This window comes from Otolemur garnettii, unplaced genomic scaffold, assembly GCF_000181295.1.
Source record: "Otolemur garnettii isolate 467f Iridium unplaced genomic scaffold, OtoGar3 scaffold00059, whole genome shotgun sequence".
NCBI lineage: Eukaryota > Metazoa > Chordata > Mammalia > Primates > Galagidae > Otolemur > Otolemur garnettii.
Genome location: NW_003852454.1, coordinates 5209341 through 5218451, shown reverse-complemented (window position 1 = coordinate 5218451; position 9111 = coordinate 5209341). Strand labels below are relative to the sequence as shown.

General features: G+C 46.9%; 1 pseudogene; it reads left to right on the top strand.

The window, feature by feature from the left end:
• The first annotated feature begins 8086 nt into the window (after positions 1-8086).
• LOC100957749 lies at positions 8087-8785 on the top strand (annotated as a pseudogene).
• Positions 8786-9111: the final 326 nt, after the last annotated feature.

The window sequence follows — 9111 nt, the reverse complement described above, 5'->3', positions numbered from 1 at the left end:
TTTATAGACACAGCACCGCCAGTTCCAACAGAGATGTGGCCACTCACTGCAAGAGAGAGCTGAGGAGACACAGCTCCCAGTTTGTCCCATGCCAGCCTTTCCCTGGGGGGAAAAGAACACTGTGCACTTTCGAACCAGAGACCCTCTGTGATGCTCAGGGTGGCCAGAATCCACATTACATATCTTGAACAAATAAGTAAGTAAAATATAAATATTATTATGTAATATCTTCACTCTCGGAGACTTTAAAGCTGAGTGTTTAAATAAAAAATAAAGAAATTTAGATCTATAATATTTAAATGCATCACTATGTAGTAGAGAGGAGTGGACTGGGTACTAGGAAACTTGCATCCTTTCCAGGTCTGGCTTTTCTGCTAATTAGGAAAGTCTGTGAACTTTTCTCAGCCTCAGTTTCCCCATATGTAAGTCATGATATTAATAAAATAGCTACCCAGTGTGCGTCAGAATGTTGTGAGGATCATTGAGCAAACATAAACTGAAAATGCTAGAAAGGGAAGCAATTAAAAAAAAAAGAAAGGGAAGCAATTATACTTACTTTGAAAATGAAGAAACTGCAGTGAATTATCCTGAGGTTCTTTGCTTATGTACCCCTTTGGCCTTAGGAAGGGACTGATGTGATAATCTCAGTTGATGAGGCGGGAAGGGCTGGCAGGTCTACAGAGGCAACTGTTTAGCCCTGCTATCCTCTGTTCACTCAGTCATCCCTTGATTATTTCCAGGGTCCCGGAGAAATCTGGGCAACTGATATTATAGGGAGCCTCCAAACCTCACATGGTCAATGATGTCACTGAAGGAACATTTTTCTAAGGAATTGATTGCAGAAAAACATACATATAAGTTTCCCGCCTTTTCCACCTAAAAGTGTTCTGAAAAAAGGAACAATAGCACAGATGACAACAGTTGAAAGTTGATTTGATTCATGTTAGGATGGAGGTTACAATTTCGGGAGTCCGGAGACCTCTTTTTCTTGGTATCCACCAGATGGCACCAGATCCCCAGCACAATCAATACAACCTTTCCAAGGGGCCACAGCCTTCCCATGGCCCTTGCAAGGCGGGGAGAGAAATAAAAGAGATTGGCTTTTGTTTATAGGTAGGGAAACTGAGATGGACATAATATATGCACTGATATGAGGACAGGCTCAAAGTCAAGTAAACAGCCTTAAGCCAGAAAGTTTACACAAATAATGCAATGCTTGGTGCCCAGGAAGAAAGGGGAATGGGTTAAGTGGACTTAACCAGGGGCTCAGTAACTTCTGGTTGGGTGCTGTTGACTGAAGCAATATGGACAGTGATGCTGAATGTGTATGTTGAGGGAAGTAATTCCCTCTACAAGCCTTGCTTGGGCTCCTTCTCTGTGGTGGCAGAGACTGAACAGGTAGCCCCTGCTCAGAGTTAGGTACAGGGCCTGGGAGGCGTGGGGCATGGTTAGAGCCCCAGGGAAGCCTGAGCTGAGAAGCCTTAGGCACTAAGGCCTGAAGGTGGTGGAATCTTTGGGAGCAGCATGTGCAAAGGCTGAGGGCTGAGAATGAGTGGGTGATGCCTAGGAAACTCCTGGTAGGTGAGGCCAGAGACTGGTGCACATGGAGGAGGAATATAGAGGACAGATCATGGAAGCCCTGGGGAGGCTTAACAATTATTGTTGAGAAAGATAAACCAGAAACCAAAGAGACTGATTACGTATAGAAGTTGGGTTGCCAATGGATCAAGATGGGGGAATGGGAAGGGGACAGCAGGATGACACTTTCCATGGTCATGGTCCACATGCCACCCAAAAAACAAATAATTAAAACCAACTAGGATGTGGGAGAACTCGATGTGAAATACACACAGTAACAAATGAACCTACCTGTATCTCAAATGACTAACACAACCACACTTAACGGACTGGGGAAGAAAAAAAGAACTAGCCCAGGTAACTGAAAAACCATACTTTAATTGGACCCTATAAAGCTAATGTCAAAAAGAACACAAATACTGTAATTTTGTTTTAAACATGTTTCTCACAGGGATGTGGTTTAATAATTCTGACATTACTTTATGGATATGCTAAGATTGAACAAGTAAGTAGATCCATGTGTGTTGTAGATGGTGAGAGCAGGGCTTCTCACCAGAGGGGAAAGAAATTACAAATAAGGAAAGGGGAAAGCCAAAAAACAAAAACAAAAACAAAAAAACCCCACAAGGCTGGACTAGAGTTGGAAGTATCAGCGCCAATTCATATTTTTGATATGTATGCAGATATATAGGTACAAAGATATAGATGTGTTTGTGTGTGTGGCTCAGTGTAAATTCTCATGCTTTCTAGCTCTGTCCACTGAGAGGGGCAGAGGCAATCAGACCTCAGTAGCAATAAGTACCCAGATCTTTGTTTCTAAGCACCATTCTCCAATAAAAGGAACCAGGATCCTTGGGAAAATGGTTGATTCCAAAACTCCAGCAGGGAAAATTCAGATGAGCCTGTGATATCTTGTGGTACAGGAAAGTAAGGATGTGCTTCAGAAAGGCTGAGGCAAGTTGAAAGGTCAGTGGGGTAACCTGAGAAGCTCCCCATGGCTGGAGCAATTTGAACAAGAAAAATAAAGAATGATAGTGTTACATGACGACCTGTATAATAACATAAGTGCCTTTGATTCCATATTGAAATGAAGAAATACTGAATAAGGAAATAAATAACTCAGTGAGGGAGGGGTCCCTCTAGGAAATGATCATTAAACAAACAACGTGGTAGTCACTGTTGCAGACAAGACCCGCCAATGGATGCTGAGTGGGGAATTCATATACAGATTGGTAGATACAGAGTGGGGGAAACAGTTGAGGAGAAACAGGATGTTTGCATAATTTTGAAGCCTTTCCCCCAAGGCCTTTATTAGTTGTAAAGGGAACTGTAGTCACATTGCAGTGGAGAAACTCAGCAGACAATGTTTTAACCAAATAATCAAGGTAAACATCACAGTAATAAGACGCACTGACAGCTCGCGCCCCTGATAGGATGAATCAAAAAGGACACTTCCGTGGAATTCTTGCAAAAATCCATTACCTCATCCCAGTCCTAGGAAAACATTAGGGGAGGGAGGGTAAAATGTACATGGGTGTTCTCTATCCTGGTTTTGCAAGTTTTCCTTACGTCTAAATTATTTTAAAATCAAAAGTTTTAAAAAATGACTGAAGCTTGGAGATACTTGTTTGTTTGTTTGTTTGAGACAGACTCTTACTATGTCGCCCTTGGTAGAGTGCCGTGATGTCACAGCTCATAGGAATCTCAAACTCTTGGGCTTAAGCGATTCTCTTGCCTCAGCCTCCCAAGCAGCTGGGATTACAGGGGCCTGCCACAATGCCTGGCTATTTGTTGTTGTTGTTGTAGTTGTCGTTGTTGTTTGGCAGGCCCTGGGCCGGGTTCCAATCTGCCAGCTCTGGTGTATGTGGCTGGCGTCCTAGCCACTGAGCTACAGGAGAGGAGCCTGAAGCTTGGCGATGTTAAGAAGGCCATAAGGTGAGCAGGGGCAGGACTGGGATATAAAGGCAGCCAGTCAGGCTCCAGAGGCAGGCTCTCCCGACTTCCCCACAGGGAGAGAAGAGTTGCAGGAGGAAAGTAAAGGCAAAACGCTGAGAAGCAAGGACCTTGGGCCCGTGGGGCAAAATCTGGACTTCTCCTAGAGGCCAGGGCTCAAGCCTGCTGCGTGTCGGATCCCCCATGGAGCTCTGAATGCTGTGATTGCCTGGCCCTTCCCCAGAAGGTCTGATTCAGTCGGTCTGAGGAGGGCCTTGGTGCTCTAAGTTCATAAAGCTCTCCACGTGGTTCTAATGTGCCACTGGGTTGAGGTCTCTCATGTCTAAGCCAGCCTGAAGCACCCACTTTGTTTTAAACAAATGAGCCTGACCAGTCTGTCTTCCGCAAAGGCCCTGAGGTCAGATAGCAGGAATTCTGACTGGAACGTTCTAGACACCTGGCATGGTCTCCTAGCTGGTCTCCTTCATTGCACCCCCTGCTCGCTATATCAACTGTCCATACAAACCTGAAAAGCCTGCTTAAACCAGAAAGTAGCTCGTATTACTCCCCTGCTCAAAATCCTCCAAGGGCTCCCCATTGCACTCAGTGCGAAATCCCAAATCCCAAGTCCATTTCCTAGTTGCAAGGTGCCATGTGACCCTTGCTACCTCGGGTTCATTCCCTGCCCCCTCCCCTTAGCTCATTCTGCTGTGGCTCCCCGGGCCTCATCCTGATCCTCCAGCATGCCAAGCACACTTCCTCGGAGGGTCTTTGCACGTCTGTCCCCTCTCCCTGGAAAGCTCTGTCCCCACACGACTGCATGGCTTGCTCCTTCACTTCAGTCACATCTCTGCTCAATGACACCTCCCCTGAGGGCTCTTCGGGGGCCACTCCCTATCCCCTTGCCATACTTTAGTATTCCTTTGTAGCAGTTCTCACAACCCGCCGTTATATTACACACATACACAATCTGGTTTTTGTTGATAGTGTGTCTGTTTTGCCACAGAGCAGAACTGGGTAGTAACTCATCTGTGCCTGGCTCCTGGATGGCACTAAGTGGCTTTTCTGAATTTTTTGTGTATGTGTGCACATCTCAGTGTCTGTGCAATGCGTGGGTGCCATCTCCTAGGCCTACATTGACCTGAGGTGGCAGCTTCTCCCCTCAGCTTCACTGCCAGCCTGCAATGGTGGTGTGAGCCTCAGTCCTGGCAGCCTGCAAGGACACCCTCATGCTGGGGCAGTGACTGCAGCCGAAGGCCCAGGCTTCCTCAGTGGTTATCAAACTGGCTGCTGGGGCTGAGTAAGACTCCTGAGGACATTAGGGTGGACCATTCAGTAGGTGCTCTGTGGGTTGAGAAAAGATTTCTCCAGACCAAAATTAGGATATAAAAGTATAAAACTTATTTGATCTTCTTAGAAGGGGAGAGGGAATGAGAGAGTGAAAGAGAGTGGGGAAAGAGAAGAGAAAAGGGCACAGGGAGACAGTGTGGCATCCCAAAGAAGGAAAGACCAAGAGGCTCACAGCTGTTACGGGGACAAAGAGAAAGAAGACTAGTGACTGTAGCCAGACTCCCAGGGTACTGTGACACTGCCACACCTACTCCTTGTAGCAGGTGGATGACAAGCAGCTGGCTTGCTGTTGGAGACAGACTTAGTATGGGTGTTTTTGATCCTGTTGTTGATTCTGCCTGTGCTCTAAGATTTTGGCCAGTGTCTAAGGCCTGACACTGGTACCGACTGTTCATCCAGGGACAGCTCAGGAACTCTTGAGGCTATAAAACAGATTCAAAAAGACAGTGAGCTGGTGAATATCAAGAGAAAGTTTACATTTAGAGGCTGGACGTGGTGGCTCCTGGCTGTAATCCTAGCACTCTGGGAGGCTGAGGCTGGTGGATTGTTTGAGCTCAGGAGTTTGAGACCAGCCTGAGCAAAAGTGAGACCCTATTTGTAAAAATACCTGTGGGTTGTGGTAGGCACCTATAGTCCCAGCTACTTGGGAGGCTAAGGCAAGAGGATCACTTGAGCCCAAGACTCTGAGGTTGCTGTGAGCAATGATGCCATGGCACTCTAATGAGGGCAACAAACGGAGACTCTGTTTACATTTCTTTTTTGTCTACTGGGCTCCTTTTAGATGTTGTAAAAACAGAGCTCCATTGGTTTCAGCCCCGCTAGAGAGAAAGAAAGAGCAGAGAGAGATCAAGATTAATTTTTAGCACTTACTGAAAAACTATGAATTAATTTTTCTGTTATTTTGCTATCAACATTTACTGTCCTTTCAATGGGGTGATTGGACTTATTCTGAAAGGAAAATGAACCTCTGGAAGGTAAATACTTTCTTTTAAAAGAGGAATGGAAGTTGGGTATGGTAGTTCATGCCAGATACTCAGGAGGCTGAGGCAGGAGGATTGTTTGGGGCCAGGAGTTCAAGATCAACCTCGGTAACATATTTAGGCCCTGTCTCTAAAAAAAAAAAGTGGGCAATATAAGTTGTGACCTTTGAGTCGAAAAATAATGCAAGCTCTCATTTAATCTCCAAGGCCGATGAGGTCAGAAAAATTGGTAGTTTAAAAAAGGAAGACGAGGAAGAGGTAGGAACGCAGAGAAAGAAAACACAGAGGCCGCTGTGGGTGACTCTGGAATGAGGACTCTGGCATCCTCAAGCAGTAGCAGGCACCGACTCTGGTTCATTTGCCCTGCATAGCCAACCAGCTGTGTCCTGGGTGCCCAGAAAGGCCCTCTCTGATTCTGCTCAGGCACTGAAGTCACACAGGCTTGGGTCTTCACCAGCTTGGGGAGTCAAGTGACTTCTTTATCCTTGGGGTTTCCACTGTGGAGCAGAGTAACTGCCTCCCTGAGGGGCGGCCTCCCACAGGCGGCAGAGGGTCTGGCACAGGGTGGACCCCAGCCACTGGCCTTACTCACACTCTCGTGTTAATCACTGCCTCTCCCTCGTGCCCTCATTTCCACATTCATCACACATTGTCCACCAGAAGACCACACATAGAGCTGCCAGATTCAGAAGATAAAAATGTAGGACATGAGGGGGTGCCTGTGGCTCAAAGGAGTAGGGAACCAGCCCCATATACCAGAACTGGTGGGTTCAAACCCAGCCCTGGCCAAAAACTGCAAAAAAGTAAAAAAAATGTAGGCATCCAATCCAATTTGAATTTCAGGTAATGAAGAATTTTTCAGTGTAATATGTTCCAAATACATAGACTGCATCTCTAAGAAAAAGTGTGATAACCAAGCCCCCTACCCTTGAAAAAGAATCTTCCTTTGAATCCATTAGTCCCAGCCTCCTCAAGGGTGGAGAGGAGAACTCTGAAAAGAGGCCTGAAGATAAGCGAGTGCTAGGGAGGGGGAAGAACTTCCAGGAGAAACTTGAGATAAGAAAGTGTGTAGGGGCTCGGCGCCTGTGGCTCAAGCGGCTAAGGCGCCAGCCACATACACCTAAGGTGGCGGGTTCGAATCCCCAGCCCGGGCCCGCCAAGCAACAATGATGGCTGCAACCAAAAATTGGCCGGCGCTGTGGCGGGCGCCTGTGGTCCCAGCTACTTGGGAGGCTGAGGCAGGAGACTCGCTTGAGCCCAGGAGTTGGAGGTTGCTGTGAGCTGTGAGGCCACGGCACTCTACCCAGGGGGATAGCTTGAGGCTCCGTCTCAAAAAAAAAAAAAAAAAAGTGTGTAGGGAGGAGAGGCTTGACATCGTATCCCTGCCCCCCATTGTACTATGCAATCCCCCCTCCCCTGCCCAAGGCTGACCACAATGATTCAGCCTCTATACCTTTGCCTGCTTGCTGTGATGCAAATAGGGTATAAAGACCCATTTGATCTGTCATTTGGGGTCGCTTGCTTCCTATGGCAACAATCCTCTGCAGGTGTAATAAATTTCTATTTGCATAAAAGTGGGGTCCATGTCTCCTTCTCAGCTGTGTGAGTCACAAGAAAGTGGGTGATATAAATTCTGACCTTTGAGTAGTAAAAGTGACGCGACCTCATTTTATCCCTAAAGTGGATGAGGGCAAATTGGTAGTTTAAAAAAATAGGAGGTAGAGGAGAAGGAGGAGGAGGCAGGGAAAGATGGATGTCTGTGAAGGCTGTTTCTTGTATGCCTGACAGTCCCTTTTGTTGGGCAATGCTAGATTTGAGGAGCAACCGCTGGCCTCACATCATCAGGTTCCCCACCCCACACTCCCCCCCCACATACACAGGGGCATTTCCTTCAGGGACTGGGTGTGTAACTGTAACTGAATGATGGAAACTTCTGTTTTGCACCTAGACTGGGATGCTTGTCAAGACAAACACTGAGGAAACGGGCTTCACAGATCCAAGCGCACCTCTTTCCCTATATTGAGTGACAACCAGGAAATGACCCTTAGCAACATTTGTGTATAAGTATGTGAAAAGCTGCCTCAGACTCCACAGCTGGGGAGCCTGTCCTTAAAGACTTTAGGTTTCATGAGGGAAAAAAAAATCCAAATAGTGTCAGAATCAACGAGTTAGTGAAGAGTACATATGTGCAGTCGGATACCAGCTATTTAAATGTGTGCACAGAGGGAAACAGCGGTGGCGAGAGGATGAACAAGTTCGATGCCTTGAGAGATGATGACAGTGGGGACCATGATCAGAATGAAGAAGATAGCACACAGAAAGATGGTGAGAAGGAAAAAATGGAACAGGACAAGAATCAGAACAGTGGCAGGCTGTTGTCCCTGGACCAGCAGAGCAGCCCCTGCAGTACGACTACACTTCTGGTACCCCAGGAGAACCCCTGGCCGTCCTACCAGCTCACAAAACTACCAACAGAATATCAAAGAGATTGGCACCTTTGCCTCTGTGGAGCAGCTCTGGAGGTTTTATAGCCACACGGTACATCCCAGGGACCTGACAGGCCACAGTGACTTCCACCTCTTCAAAGAAGGAATTAAACCCACGTGGGAGGACGATGCAAATAAAAATGGTGGCAAGTGGCTTATTTGGTTGCAAAAGGGCTTGGCTTCCCGTTGCTGGGAGAATCTCATCCTGGCCATGTTGGGGAACAGTTCATGGTAGGAGAGGAGATCTGTGGGGCTGTGGTCTCTGTCCGCTTTCAGGAGGACATTATTTCAATAGGGAATAAGACTGCCAGCAACTAAGCAACCATACCCCAAATCTGGGATATACTTCGGCGAGTGCTTAACCTACCTCCCAACACCATTATGGAATACAAAACTCACACCGAGCGCATCAAGGCCTGGGAGGAGTTTCATGGCCTGGTGAACCACAGTGGCCACTGATTGGACGCTCCTCCTCCGTCTTTCACACTCAGGGGACAATTCAAGCTTTTGAAATACAAAAATCACATTGTGAAAGTACACAAGCTGGCAATAATCTTCTTCTGTGTGTGTGTTTGTTGGAAATGGATGAGAGGCCTCCAACCAGTCCTTCCATTGCTCACTGACAGGACATCCCTGAGCCGTGTGCTCCCCTCTTGCACTCATTCCTGGAGGACGGATTCCGCTAGACACTCTCCAGCATCGCTGACTTTATAAAGCAGAAAAACAGAAAACATGACTTTGTAAAGACATTTTTTTTTTTTTTGAGATAGAGCCTCAAGCTATCC